General features: G+C 44.5%; 1 pseudogene; it reads right to left on the bottom strand.

Moving 5' to 3' along the window:
- Positions 1-10,942: 10,942 nt before the first annotated feature.
- On the bottom strand, positions 10,943-15,613 carry LOC147487461 (uncharacterized; annotated as a pseudogene).

Genomic DNA, 15,613 nt, shown 5'->3' with positions numbered 1-15,613 from the left:
CTTGCAACCCCAAGCTCTTCATATACAATATCTAGTACACTATTTCGATGTCAGTCGAGCACAAGAAGCAGCGAAAGTAATCTTGCTTTTAGTTCCTGTAGTGGCATAATATTGGAAGTTGGACTAAGTCAGCGGTACAGAGGATAGGGTGTAACATAATGAAAGAAAGGGAGGAGTATGGAATCGTGACCGCAGAACCTTATACCGCGGACGTGGCATACGTACGGTAAGAAGGAGAGCCATGGGATGACAAGACAGATGGACGGTCCAAATAAGAGGGGGGGGGGGATATAAAAAGAAGAGGATGGGGAGAGAAAAGAGGAGTGAACAGTGAGTAAGTGGAGAAAAGAAGAGACTGTTTAGGTGAGAGATTTTAGGTTCATACATTTGGCGCTGTTTGTGGGGAGAGATAAAAGCAAGTTAGAAATGGCACCAAAGAGAGCAGCTGATAGACCAAAGAAGGTGGTGGTTCAGGAGCCGACGCCGGAGGCGGTGATTGATGAGGAGGGAGAACGAGAAGAGGAGCAAGTAGTGGAAGAAACACGACTGATGCGAGAAGAGATTGAGAGGCTGAGAGAGAAGAACGACGAGCTGAGAAGAGAGAAAGAGAAGGCGGAGGAAGAGGCCGGGGAAGAAGTAAGTGAGGGATCTGAAGATGAGGAGCCCGGGCTGAATCTTGTTGAAAACTCGGTAGTTGGCTTGACAATGGAGCAAGTTCAAGAACGATAGACAATGTGTAACGCCCGTATTTTTAAATACGTATTTTTCTATTTTAATTAATTAATTAAATTATTTATTTTCAAAATTCGTCGGATTGGACTCGGGATACGTGGGCCTGGTTTTTGGGCCGAAGTCGGTTGGGCTTGGGTTTAGGACCCAAGTATATAAACATTTTTCTAGAGAATAGGGTTCAAAAAGAACCAGAGCTTAAAGTTGGATTTCACGGAGGGTGGAGCTTGACGGCTCGGACTCCGGAGAAATTCGTGGAGTCGTTAGGACTGTGAGTAGATTTTATCTTCAATCGAAAGTACTAAAACTATAATTTTTGTCCATTTTAGAATTTACAATTTCATAAACTATGGTTTTCTTCCGGTTTAGTATTTACTGAATTTATTGTAAAGAGTTTCGTTCTCGCTCGGTTTCGCGTTCCTATGTCGAGGTTTTTTTTTGTTCTCATTCCGCCGGGGGTTAGTTTAGGCGTTAGAATAGTATTCACTTATCATTGAAAATGCGGATAATGGGGGGGTGTCGGTACATTTGATAGAACCTGTTGTAGATATGTTGAGGTCGTTAATGGCGCCAAGGTTATGACCAAGAAGATATGGCGATACCATTTTCTATTTTATTTAACCGTTAAATCTTTGTTTGTTTGTATTGGTTGATGGACGTCGGGATATAGGATGGGAGCCGCCGGCTCTGTTAATGGCGTCACCCATGAGAGGTCGGCTTGCCCTTGAATGGGTTGTTTTGTTGTGTTGGGTTAGGATGTTTGGAGTAGTGGGATTATGATGGATGAGTGGGGGTCGTGAGTGAGTCTTTGTTGGGGGCGGTTTGAAGCTCGGAAAATCCGTCAATGGCGTTCTTTGCCATTACTGCGTTCTCGGAGGATTTGGTTTGATGCGTTTTTAAAATTGTTTAAACTGTGTTTTGTATGGTGGGTTGATGGGATGATGTTTGGTGGTAGTGGGGATGGTTGGGCCGCCGATTTGAGCTTGGAGCAAGCTCTAATGGTGGCCGAAATTCGAGATCTAGATTTAGGAATAATTTTTGGATTGTATGATTTGGAGTTTTTGCCTTTGTTAAAGTTGGAGGGTTTTCTTGATGAGTAAAACCGATGGGTTGAAAGGGTGGTTGTGTGGAGGTTGGTGGTGGCGGATTTCATTGTTGGTAGCTAGAAGATGATGAACAACCATCCGTCAATTTGGGCTTGGGCCGGACCAGTTTGGTTGATTCAATGGGCGGTTTATTTTGGTTTTGTTTTCAACGATTTTGTTTGGGCCGGTTCTATTATTTCATTTTGGGGCGAAATCTAATTTAAGTTGTTATGGGCGAAATTTAAATGTTTGGTTGGGCGGATTGTGGTTTAGTTTGGGCGGATTAATCCTTTTGTTTGGACCAGTTTCATATTATTTTTTTTTTTGACCGCTTTAATTAGTTTTTGTTTAGGCCTTCTCCAATACGTTTTGGGCGATTCAAGATATGTTTTTGGGCCGTTCTAATATTGCATGGACCAGTCCATTGGACTTAAAATAGATCTATATGGGTTTTCCAAAATGTTTAGACTTTCTAGTTAAGGTTTTGGCGGTTGGTCCGAACCATTACCTTGGTCACGAGTACGAGCCATGACCTTTGGATATGAACCATGGCTATGCCCCATGAAAGAACACGGAAACGATTTGACTTTGATCAGACGGTTTGACTTTGACCATCGACAGGTTGACTTTTGACCTTTGACCATGGACGGTTGACTTTCACCTTTGACTTTGACGATGACAGTTTGACTTTGACCATCGACAGTTGACTTTGACCTTTGACCATGGACGGTTGACTTTCACCTTTGACTTTGACGATGACAGTTTGACTTTGACCATGACATGTTGAGTTTGACCTTGACCATGAGGTGTTGACTTTTGACCGTTGACTTTTGATGTTGGGATCATTGACTTTGACCGTTGACCGGGAATGTTGACTTTTCCAGTTTTCACATGTTTGTTTATATGGACAAATATAGTAATAATGTATTGTCGGATATCAGATAACTTGGTTGGTCATTATCTAATTTAGATTTGGACGAAGTGCGGTAAAATCATATACATATTGGGCTTTGATTGATGGAGCGGGCGTTCGGGCTTACGTGTTATGTGTATATTATATGGACATATGTAGTAATAAAATGCTGTGGAAGCTTGTATAATTTGGTGGTCATTATCTAAGAAAGATTTGACCTTGATGTTGTGTATTTTTGACACGTGACGATATTGAGGTGTTAGGAGACATTATATTCCTAATACGTTATAATAAAGATGTATGCGATACGTTGAAGCATTGTGACATGATATAATATGCTGGGATAGTTATATTAATGCAATATCTTGGAGAAATGTATATACACTCCATTATTTTATATGTGAGATGCTAATATAGTATCGGTGAATATTTGCCCACGGATTGTGGCGAAGTGCAATAATATATTTGAAAGAATGAAAGTGACTATGAAATATAATTGAGATGTTTCTAGATATTATGGCTTAGGCAATAAGGTAATTGACACCGACATTGATATAGTAGAAATGTTTATGAAGTCATTAATGTATGACACTGAATAAATTACATAACGAAAATCCTAGAAACTACCACAACTGGTTGATTGGCCCTTCGGGCGCTTCGAGATGAATGGAGCCCCTTCCGGGCGTTCGGTTAATCCGAATGGGCCTTCGGAGGCCCCTCCCGGGCGAGTTTTAATAGTGGCTTGATTATTCCGTTCGCAAAATAGAACGATGATGCTAATATTTTATGCCGAATAGTGGCGGTGCTTACATAGATTTGGCTTCCGTGTGAGGATTTTACGGTGTCGCGGCATCGTGGTGGTTACGCACGAGTGGCTCATTATGTAAAGGGAGGCATGTGGATGTACATGTTCGGCGTTGGGTTTGCGATTGTGGTAGCCAGGGAAACTAGGTAAGACATAGATCTGACGTGATTTTAGGGACACACAAAGAAAGTTGAAATAATCTAATTATGGTAATATGTTAGTTAATGATGTATCTTTAGATAGATGATTGATATGCTTGGCGGGTTATAGTTTAGTTAGAACCTCCGATGGAGGAACTACATGCCTTATTTATTATGAGTATAGGTTGTTGTGTGGTTAGTGGGAAGTTAAAAGGCCTCAAAATGGAGGAACTACACCGCCTTTTAGTTATTGAACTTAAGGATGTTGTATTAGTCGTTGAAAGTTAAAAGGCTCCGGTGGAGGAACTAAGCTGCCATATGGATTATGTATATATATGTATAAGTATATTTGTATTTTAGTATTACTCACACCGGCATTTTTATAATGTCTTCCCGATTTGCATGTTTGCTTATCGGGTGTGTTCATTCAATGAACATAGTTGATAAGTTTTGACAGGTTTAGTGATGAAGAAGATTGGTTCTTTGCTTGTGGTTTTGCGTTAGCATTGCATCTCGTGTTGTGTTTTGTTTTCCTTGAGGTGATATAGATTTTCAGTTGAGATAATATTATTTGCATTTTCATTTGTAAATTGTTTTATAATGAAGAGGACTTTGTTTAAGTTAAAAATTTTATTGGTTTTAATTATCCGCATATTTTAAACCGTTTATGGGCTTTTGGGAGTGGAGAGTCGTCACCCCGAGAGAAGAAGAGTCGGGGAAAATAATGTTTTTCAGGGAAATTCGGGGGTGTGACCAATGGCGGGGAGGCGTGACAAGTTAGGGTCACGGAGAGGAGGCGGCGGTGGTGGTCGGGTTAAATCACAACCCACTAGCAGATGACATATGGGCTTTGGAGGTCCTAAACCGGTTCGCTCAGCCGAGGTTCGAGAGATATGATGGCAATGGAGATCCAGCAGATCACATCCATCATTTTCGGCAACAGATGCCTCTTTGGCAGGAGGCTCGGTATGATGGTCTGCGGTGTATGATGTTCTAGGCTAGCCTGAAAGGAGGGGCGTCGGATTGGTACTATAGATTACCAGCGGGGAGCATAAAAAATTTCCAGGAGTTGGAGCAGGCGTTCATAGATCACTTCATACATCAGAAGAGGCGGGTGGTAGATATCGCGACTTTATTCAACGTGCGACAAAGATCTACGGAATCAGTTAGGGATTTTCTATGCTGGTTCAAGGCAGAGACACTGAAAGTTGAAAATCTGGATGAGAGGACAGTGGTGATAGCATTTGAGAGAAGTTTGCTTCCAGGAACAGGAGTGCACCAGTCCGTGGCAAAGAATGAGATCGCGACCTTACTCGAAATTTGTATCTTGAAAGTGGAAAAGTATATAAGATATGAAGATACCATGTAGAAGGATTCCAGGAGATTAGGGAAGGCAGTGTTGTCTTTGGAGAAGGAACGGGAACACCGGAGAGCAGAGACATCAGAAAAAGGAAGTGGGGGATATCGCGGATACTGAGCACGGGCAGAAGGAAGTCGGGAAGGAGCCTGAAGGGAGCACAAGGAGAAGAAGCCATACCGCGAGATGGAACAGACACCGCTGAATAAACCATTGAGGGAGATCTTGCCCCTAATCAAGAATCTTTCGGGATATGAGGGACCGCGAAGCACACCAATAGAGATACCAGAAAAACCTTTCTGCGCATATCATCAGGTACGGAATCATGAGACGAATGACTGTTACACACTAAATTGGTTGATTCAGAGGATGGTGGAGAAAGGGAGGATGAGAGAGTTTGTGAGAGGCGCCCAGAATGAGAAGCGCATGCCGCCTCAGGGAAGAATACTGGGAACCATCAATGTGATTTATAGCGGTGGTTCTGAGTCATAACGCTCATAGAGACAAGATAAGGCGGACCGCGAGTATCTAGCAGATCAATGAGAGAATGGATAGACCGCGACAAAGAGCGGCGTCGGCAGTAGACAAGGACAAAATTGTATTTAGTAGCGCGGACCTCCGGGCAGTGGACTCACCACATGAAGATGCGCTGGTCATTACAGTCACAATGAGAAATTATATGGTGAAAAGGGTGTTGATTGATTGTGGAGTGCAGTGGATTTGTTATTCAGAGGCGCTTTGGAGGAAATGGGAGTCAATCCTAAGCAGCTGCGGCCTTCGCGAACCAATTTGTATGGATTCAATGGGAGTATGACAGAGCCCATAGGGGAACTCTTATTGCCCGTGACAATAGGAACAGTGATGGTTTTTGCCCGATTCATGGTGGTAGACTCTGCTTCGCAATATAATGCAATTTTAGAAAGGCGGTAGATTCACGAGATGAAGGCGGTCCCATCAACGTACTATCATGTGATACGATTTCCCACACCTACCGGCATGTACGAGGTCTACGGTGATCAGGTAACTGCCAAGAATAGGCATCGGGGAATAGTGAAGTGGTTGATCCGCGGACCAGAAGGAGAGACTTCCAATCATAGGAAGACGCAAGCATAGCAATTATAGTGCGCCTCGGCGGAGGGGGAGGCAGAGTCATCGGTGGGACCAAAGACACTCGATGAGATTGAGGTGGTGAATATTGGAAAGGGGGAAGAAGAGAAGTTCACGTCGATAGGATCCAATTTGCCAAAGGAGTGGAAAGTGGTAAGTTGATACAGTTCTTGTCCGAAAATAAAGATGTTTTCGCTTGGACGATAGAGGATGTTACTGGGTTAGACCCTGAATTCGCTTGTCACCACTTACACATGAAGGAAGACACTAAACCCGTGAGGCAAAGGATGCACGACATTAGACCTAAATATGCTGAGGGAATCCGTGAAGAAGTCACGAGGTTGAAAGGGGCGGGGATAATCTAAGAAGTTGAGTTCACAGACTGGTTGTCTAACATAGTCGCGGTACCGAAAAAGAATAGCAAGGTTCGTATGTGCGTTGATTTTAATGATGTAAATCTCGAGTGCCCAAAGGATAGTTATCCCATGCCGCGAGTAGATGAGTTGGTGGATAGGACGGCGGGATTCAAGATATTTTCCTTCATGGATGCATCGATGGGGTACAACCAAGCTCGCGATGTACGAGCCAGATCAGGAAAAGATAGCGATTGTGGTGGAAGGCGGTACATACTGCTATATATGAGGATGCCGTTTGGTTTGAAGAATGCGGGGGCTACCTTCCAGTGGTTGGGCGAGAAAATGTTCGAAAGCAAGATTCGGAAGGGGATTGAGATCTATATAGATGACATGATGGAAAAGAGTATGTCGGAAGAGGAACATATAGAGGGTTTGAGAGAGACCTTCGGGATACTACGGAGATACAACTTGAAGCTGAACCCTGAAAAGTTCACATTCGGGGTGACTACGGGAAAGTTTTTGGGTTATATCGTTACTCATAAGGGAATCGAGGCTAACCCCGAACAAATAAGGTCTTTGGCGGAGATGCCATCTCCGCAGAATGTTAAGGAAGTACATCGGCTAGCAGGAAGGGTCGTGGCTTTAAATAGATTCATTTCCAAGTCATCCGATAAATGCAGACCGGTTGAGAAACCAGTGTATTTTCAGAGCAAGACATTACTAGACGTAGAAACGCGGTATAGTAGAATTAAGAGGTATGCCTTGGCATTAGTTTTCTCAACCTTGAAGCTGAAACCCTACTTTGAGGCGCATGTGGTAGTGGTGGTGACGAATTTACCTTTGAAGCAAGCATTGAAGGCAGAAAAATCTGGTACAATGTTGAAATGGGCAGTGATGCTAAGTTCCCATGAGATACAATATCAGATAAGAATCATGGAAAAAGCGCAGGCGATGGCTAAATTTCTGGCAGAGTTTCCCACAGAAGACCCCACTTCGGGAAAAGAAATGGTCATGGAACCAGAGAGGGAGGGGGAACCAGACCTCCTAGACCCGTGGGATATGATAAGAGGAATGGATGGAGGGTATTTGCAAATGGATCGGCTACAGATGCATGCAGCGACATAAGTATTGGTTACACTCGATAATGATAGAATAGAGCAAACCATGAAACTAGGCTTTGTGCCATCTAGTAATGAAGCTGAATATGAAGCGGTGATAGTGGGATTGAGAATGGCCGAGGATTTGGGAGTGAAGGAACTGACAGTATATTCCGATTCAAATTTGGTGGTGTGTCAAGCGAATGGAAGGTTCGCTGCTTGATGCCCCAGAATGGCAAGATATTTGGATGTGCTGCACAAACAATCTGCAAAATTCACAAAGCTCAGGTTCATCCACTTGGGTCGCGGAGAGAACATACATGCTGATGCCCAGGCGTATGTAGCCGACGCAATTCCTGGGTCAGAAGGAAGAATGATACGAGTGGGAAGGTTGGAGAAACCGAGCACTGAGGACGCGATAGAGATTTGTCAGGTCGCGGAAGAAAGTGGGAGTTGGATGGATCCGATTAAGTGCTTTTTGGCGGGAAAGGAAGTGACAAATAAGAAAGAAATAAGAAGATGGGAACAGACTTCTCGGAGATACGTTCTGCTGGAAGGAGAGTTGTACCGAAAAAACTTTAATGGACCACTGTTAAAATGCTTAGGTCCGTAGTTATCATATGAGGTGCTGGCAGAATTACACGAGGGAAATTGCGGGAGCCATTCAGCGGGAAGAACTACGACACATCGATTATTGACACAGGGGTATTTATGGCCCCATATGAAAAGGGATGCAGTGGAGTTTGCGAAGAGATGTGACAAATGTCAGAGGTTTTCCCAGCTGATCTTCGCCCCCGCAGAACCATTACATAACGTCTCAAGCCCATGGTCGTTCGCTATGTGGGCAATGGATATAGTGGGACCACTGCCCATAGCTAGAGGCAAATGGAGGTTCATGCTCGCAGCCACTTATTATTTCATGAAATGGATTAAGGTCGTACCCTTACAGCAGGTGAAGGAGACGCAAATAGTCAAGTTCTTATGGGAGAATATTATCTGCTGGTTTGGACTACCATATGCCATTATAGCAGATGATGGGACTCACTTCACAGGAGCGAAGGTGGTATGTTTCTTGCAAGCCTATAAGGTGAAACAGGGCTCGGCCCCTTACAATCCCAAGGGCAACAGACAGGCGGAGTCATCCAACAAAACTATTATGAACAACCTTAAAAGGAAGTTGGAAGATAAGAAGGGGGCGTGGGCAGACGAGTTGAATCATGTACTCTGGGCTTATCGGACCACACCTTGATCGTCCACCCAAGAGACCCCATTCTCGTTGGCTTACGGTGTGGAGGCCGTGATCCCTTTTGAGATGGTGGCAACTACAACACGAACAAAGACCGTGGAGGAGGGCTCAAACTGGAGAATATTAGCAGCAGATCTGAATCTAGCATAGGAGAGAAGAGACACTGCCTATATAAAGTTGGAGGAGTACCACCGGAGATTGCAAAGACAGTACAACAAGAGGGTCAAGCCGCTGCAATTCCAAATAGGTGATCTGGTGCTCCGTCGAGTGACGCTTAGTACTAGGAAGGAGAAAGATGGAAAGCTGGGTCCAAATTGGGAGGGACCTTATACCGTGGTGGATATAGGAGGGGCTGGCACCTACAAATTGCGAACACAGGAAGGCAAATTGGTAGAGAAGCCGTGGAACGTGAGAATGTTAAAAACATTTCACATTTGAATGTAATGAAAATCTAGAGCAAGAGTCTGTAGCTGTATGTAAATATATAATACGACGGCACTTTTGAGAAGAGAATATCATTCGTAAGGGCAGGAGTCCAAAATGAACATGGGGCATGGAATACAAGCGAGACAACAGAGGGGATGAGCCCTTCGCTGATACAAGGTCAGAGTTGGGCTTGGGGCAAAGATGAGTTTCCCCAACTAACTTCCTGAGGCTATAGAGCCCGCGAAGTGGGTTGAGCCCTCCGCGGATGAGAGATACAAACTACACATGGGGCATGGAATCCAAGCGTAGAGGGAGACAACGGAGGAGATGACCCATTCGCTGATACAAGGCCAGAGTTGAGCCTGGGGCAAGATGAGTTGCCCCGACTAGCTTCCTGAGGCTACAGAGCCCACGGGGTGGGATGAGCCCTTCATGGATGAGAGATACAAACTACACATGGGGCATGGAATCCAAGCATAGAGAGAGACGGTGGAGGGGATGCATCCTTCGCTGATACAAGGCCAGAGTTAAGTCTGGGGCAAGATGAGTTGCCCCAACTAGCTTCCTAAGACTATAGAGCCCTCAGAGTGGGATGAGCCCTTCGCAGATTAGAGATACAAACTACACATGGGGCATGGCATCCTAGCGTGGAGAAAGAAAGTGGAGGGGATGTGTCTTTCGCTGATTAAATGCTAGAATTGAGCTTGGGCAAGATGAGTTGCCCCAACTAGCTTCTCGAGGCTAGGGAGCCCGCGGAGTGGGATGAGCCCTTCGTGGATGAGATATACAAACTACACGCGGGGCATGGGACCCAATCATTGCGAGGGATAGCAGAAGGAATGAGCCTTTCACAAATACAGTACACGAGTTGAATAGAGGCAAAATGAGGCCCCCAATGGGCCTCTAGAGATAAGGGAGCCCATGGGGTGGGCCCTTCATAGACAAGAGATGCAATTTACACATGGGGCATGGAGAGTGGCCTCCATCTGGCTAAATAGCCAAACAAAGAGAAGATGACCGGGCAAGGGCAATATCAAATTAAGTCAAAGAAACAAGATCCCATAAGAGAGGCAGAGTCATGGAAAACATGAAGATACATTGCAATTTAAACGAGTAGCAGAATCAAGAGATAAAGAGGCAACAAACATACTAGGCAAAATCAAACATCACATTAAAGGGAATAATGTCAAAATATTAACAAAACAAGTAGTGTAGCAAACAACTAGTCAGGATTGGGTAAAAGTGTCTTATTACAGAAAAAAGATCTCTAGTGCATCTTAGAGGCGTAGTCATTGGTGGGCATTACGTCAGTGACTTCCTCGGTGGGTGTAGTGGCGTTCTCTTCGGTGTCGTCCTCCATGGTTGCAGCGGTGGTCTCCTCAGTGGCCGTCACATGGGTGGAAGTTTCTTCTAGCACAGGAGGGGCGAGGAGGGTCTCAGTGTCCGCCACTTCTTCTCTTGCGATCTCAGGGGAGTCGATCACTGGGGTGGTAGGCCTTTCGGAGAGAAGCCGCCCTTCCTGTATGAGTCGTGCATGCTCTTCTTGGATTTTCTTGGCCACCCTCTTGTCGGTTAGGAGCTTTATGCGGTCGCGAAGGGCAGTCATGTTTGCTTGTTGTTGCTGCAGTAGGTCGATGGCAGCATCCTTATGTTTTTTATTGAGGGCGTCAACATCTTCCTGCTATTGTTGAGTAAGGGCATCCAAATTGAGCTGGTGTTGTTGAAGGAGCATTTCTCTTTGACGACTCAGGCGGTCGTTGACCGAATCCATGTATTTTTGGTAAGATGACTCCGCGGACTTGAGCTCATCCTGGGCCTTGAGTTTAGCCAAGTTAGCAGTGGCTAGATCTAATTGGAGTCCGGCATAGACAACTTTTATGCCAGAAGGACTGTTAAGTTCTTTCTCTAGGGAGGCCACCTTGGTCTTGGCACTGAAAAGGTCCCAAATCATGAAGGAGATGTCCAAGCTTACCTAGGATCAGAAAGAGAGATGTAAAAAAAAAAAAAAAAAAAAAAAAAAAAGTGTACCCTCTCCCAGTTGGTATACAGAGAGATACGATGTTGATCAAACGACCCCCCGTCTACATATGATATGTCCTTGGGCAAGTGAGCGTTATAGAATAGAGAGGAGGCTATAGCCGCATTATCCAGAGCGGAGTCCGCAGTGTTCACCCTGCAGTTGCGCACATTGAAAATAGTCCTCTACAGGGGTCGACTCAGAGATCGGAGCTGCAGGTGGAATTTGTTCTTTGCCAGACCGGCGTGTGTAGGGGGAAGAGACTGTGGGTTGAAGTGGTGAGGTGATGGGGCAGGTTCTTCAGATGCGGAGGTCCGCTGAGTGATAGGGACAGATTCTTCAGATGCTGAGGTCCGCTGCCTCTTGGCTGGGGGCGTTTCAGCAGGAGCGTTCACTTCTGTGGAGGGAACCTCCCTCACATTGTCATCATCGGAATCCCTGTCAAACAGTTTTTGTTTGCGGACATCCATATCGTCGGGTGGGGAGTGGGGAGAGGTGTACTGATCGTCCTAATTAGAGATGGAGTGGTAAGAAGGGATGTCTCCGGGAGCAAAGGAGGTGGGAGGATCGCGAGATTCGAGGGAGTGAGAGGAGGTTTGGGGATGACAACGGAGGGAGGTAGGGGCGCGAGGCCTCTTTCTTGTAAGTGGAGATGCTCTGGGTTTCCGCTCCTTGGGAGGGGGAGGACGATAAAAGGGAGCTGAGAAGCTGCAGAAATTGTGTAGAGATCAGGGATTTGTAACAGTGGAGTAGCGGTAGTGGGGTGGATGCCCAGGCAATCGAGTTCGCAAAGCCTTTAGAAAATAGGACAAGAGATGCCGGAGTAGAGTCGGGACTTGGAGTCCGACCGCCAACCTGCAAAACAGAGAAAAACAGCGGGTTAGAGTATAACAGGAACAACACATCTAGAGAGAAGGGAAGAACAAAGATACTCACCACAGGTTATGAAGGTGAGATGGTTAAGATTTAAATCTAAAGGAATGTCCGCAGACAGAAATTGCCCCGATACGTATAAAGGATAATGATGCCACACTTTATCTGAGGTTGTGACACGGAGTAAGAGTGATGGCTTTTGAGGGCGTACACAAAAAGACTGGTACCCCACACCAACATCTTTGGTACTTTTCTTAATGAAATAGTGAGAGAAGATATTGCGGCTCGTAATCTTAGGTTCGCTGGTCTTATTGTATGAGTTCGCGGCATACATGATTCTCCAAAAATTCCCTATGCCTTTACAGGGGGGAATGTTGAAATGATTACACACCTCGACTTCCAGGAAAGTGAGGGGCAGCCGTAGACCGGCAACAATTTAATCCACAGTGATTACAAGGTACCCCGGACGTCGGGGAACCAGGTGGGGGTAGTGTGTGATAGATGGCACGTGTTCTAAGGCTATGTTGGCTGGAATGCCATAAGCAGCCCTAATTGCGCCCAAATTAGGGATGCGGCACCGAGAGGGTGGTGGCAGTAAAGGGACTTGGCGCCCTGAGGTGGATGGGACCACAGTAGGGGCAATAGGAGGCGGAGACGCTATTCTATGGGACTAAGAAGAGGAAGAGTCACCGGATTCTGAGCCCGACATCGGAAAAGTAAAAGAACAGATGTGAGATATGAATAGACCCAAATATTCAGCTTGAACAAAAATAAGTAAATCCTAGAAAACGTACCGACTAAAGCAAAGAGAGAGTGGTTATGCCTGAGTAGAGTGCCAGAAAGATGAAGGAACCGCTGAAAGACTGAGGAAGCACACGCAAATCAGAAGCTAATCAAAAAGGGGGAAAATGGTAAAGCAGTGGAGAGCAAAGGGAGAGGGGGAAAATAAAATGAGAAAGAGGGAGAAGGAGAGGAGTTTAAATAGGGGAAGGGTAAAAAGGTAATTATAGGGAGTTGAGGAACTTGAGGAGTCGAGCAGACAATCCAACCAGAGTAAGACACGTGGAAGTGCGAGGTATGAGGGGCGGCTGAAAACGCGCATGATGGGTGCAGTCCACCTTACATGCAAACCGAGGAAAGAGAGCGTGGGCGGTGGAAAAAATAATAATGAGAGTTCTCGACCCCAGATCCATTAACAGGACCACGGAGTCAAGAAGGGGCTATTGTAGTGGCATAATATTGGAAGTTGGACTAGGTCAGTGGTACAGAGGATAGGGTGTAACATAACGAAAGAAAAGGAGGAGTATGGAATCGTGACCGCAGAACCCTAGACCGCGGACGTGGCATACATACGGTAAGAAGGAGAGTCATGGGATGACAAGACAGATGGACGGTCCAGATAGGGGGGGAGATATAAAAAGAAGTGGATGGGAAGAGAAAAGTGTGGCCGCTTTAGAGAAAAGAGGAGTGAACAGTGAGTAAGTGGAGAAAAGAAGAGACTATTTAGGTGAAAGATTTTAGGTTCATACAGTTCCCATGCTGTGTCGTCAAAGAATGTGCATTGCAAAGAGACAGTTGAAAATGATGATGAATTGGAACGCATCAATGACCGTGAGACATTCTTATATTCATTCACACCATTTCCCCTACTATCCTTAGGTGTACTTCCAAGATTTATTTTTATTATTTTTTTTGAGCATTTTCCGTAGTATATTGTTAGCTTATTCATTGAAACATTATTATGACATACTTGTTAAATGCTAAAGTTGAATTGATTATGATATATAAGCATTTTTTTTTGTGAAAATGTGGAGGCAAAAACAGCTGGGACAGTGAAATCTTTGTTTGCACCTTTTGTGGAAATTGTTGTTAGGAATATACAACTTAATTGTACTTACTCTTTACCAATTACCAAACTATACAAACCTTTTGTCTTGTAAGTGTCTTGTACTTCTTAGTTAAATCCAAGCTTAGTGTAGATACACTATGTCCTTATGACAGATTTTCCCCCTCACGGTGCTTGAAGGTTGATGAGAAATTGTCTTCTAAGATAGAACGGATTTCCTTCTATAGAAAGCTAGCACTTCAATTCTATAGAATCAACGAACACAACATAGTATTTGACTAAGAACAGAGGGAGAAGAGAAAGATCAGAACTTTGTGTGATATGGTGTAAAACAAGACATCCTAAAGAGCCCATCCTGAAGATAGCCCTTACCCAGGAATACATCATTCTTAGTTAGTACAAATTTATCAGAAACAAATACTAACTTAAAGCCATTCTTGCTCAGCATCGACCCAGAAACCAAGTTCTTGCAAATGTTAGGCACATAGAGCACTTCATTCAGAGTTAGTTCCTTCCCAGAAGTTAACCTCATCACCACCTTTCTTTTGCCTTCAACCTTGGACGTAAGAGTTTCCCATAAAGAGTTGTTCTTCCTTTTCCACAACATGATAAGTGGTGAACATCGACTTGTTGGAGCATATGTGGCGAGTAGCACCAGTATCCACCCACCATTTCCTTTCATTTCCAATCAAAAGACATTCATAAACCACAACAGATAGGTTCATGTCATTAACATTGTCAGAAAGCGTGTCCATTGTCACATTTGCTTCAATCTTTTGCTTCTTGTACTTCTTTGGCTTGCGACATTCACTTGCCTTATGTCCAGCCTTCCCACAGTTGTAGCACTTGCCCTTGAACTTATTAGGCGTACTACTATCTTCACCTTGAGCTTTGACTTGGCGCTTTCTCTTTCCTTTAGCACTTGATCCTTCCACAACATTGGCCTTTGCCACCATGGGATCCTTGCCCTTATTCTCAGATAGACGGTTATCTTCCTCTATCCTTAGACGGACAATCAGTTCTTCAAGATTCGTATATTTGCGTTTATGCTTAATATAGTTCTTAAAATCCTTCCAAGATGGTGGTAATCTCTCAATCATAGCAGCCACTTGAAAAGATTCTCCTAGGGTCATTCCTTCAGCAATCACATCATGGAGGATTACTTGAAGTTCTTAGACTTGGCTTATGATGGTCTTACTATCCGTCATTTTGAAATCAAGAAATCTGCCAACTATGAATTTCTTCATGTCAGCATCTTCACTCTTGTATTTCTTGTCCAACGAATCCCAAAGTTCCTTAGCAGTCTTGAACACACTATACACATTGTATAATGAGTCAGCCAACCCGCTAAGGATATAATTTCTACACAAGAAATTAGCATGAAACCAAGCATCCTTGGCCAAAACCTTCTCCTTGTTGGTTTCATCAGGGCTTACATCATAAGCCTTATCCCATATAAACCTTGCCAAGTTAAGGGTGGTTAGATAGAAGAGCATCTTCTGTTGCCAGCGCTTGAAATCAGTTCCATTGAACTTTTCAGACTTCTCCCCATGAGGAATAGAATGGGGAATAACAGTAGAAACAGTAATAGCAGGAGTTACTGGTGGTGTTGCCAT

This window comes from Coptis chinensis, chromosome 7, assembly GCF_015680905.1.
Source record: "Coptis chinensis isolate HL-2020 chromosome 7, ASM1568090v1, whole genome shotgun sequence".
Classification (NCBI taxonomy): Eukaryota; Viridiplantae; Streptophyta; class Magnoliopsida; order Ranunculales; family Ranunculaceae; genus Coptis; species Coptis chinensis.
This window is presented reverse-complemented; position numbering and strand designations above follow the sequence as displayed.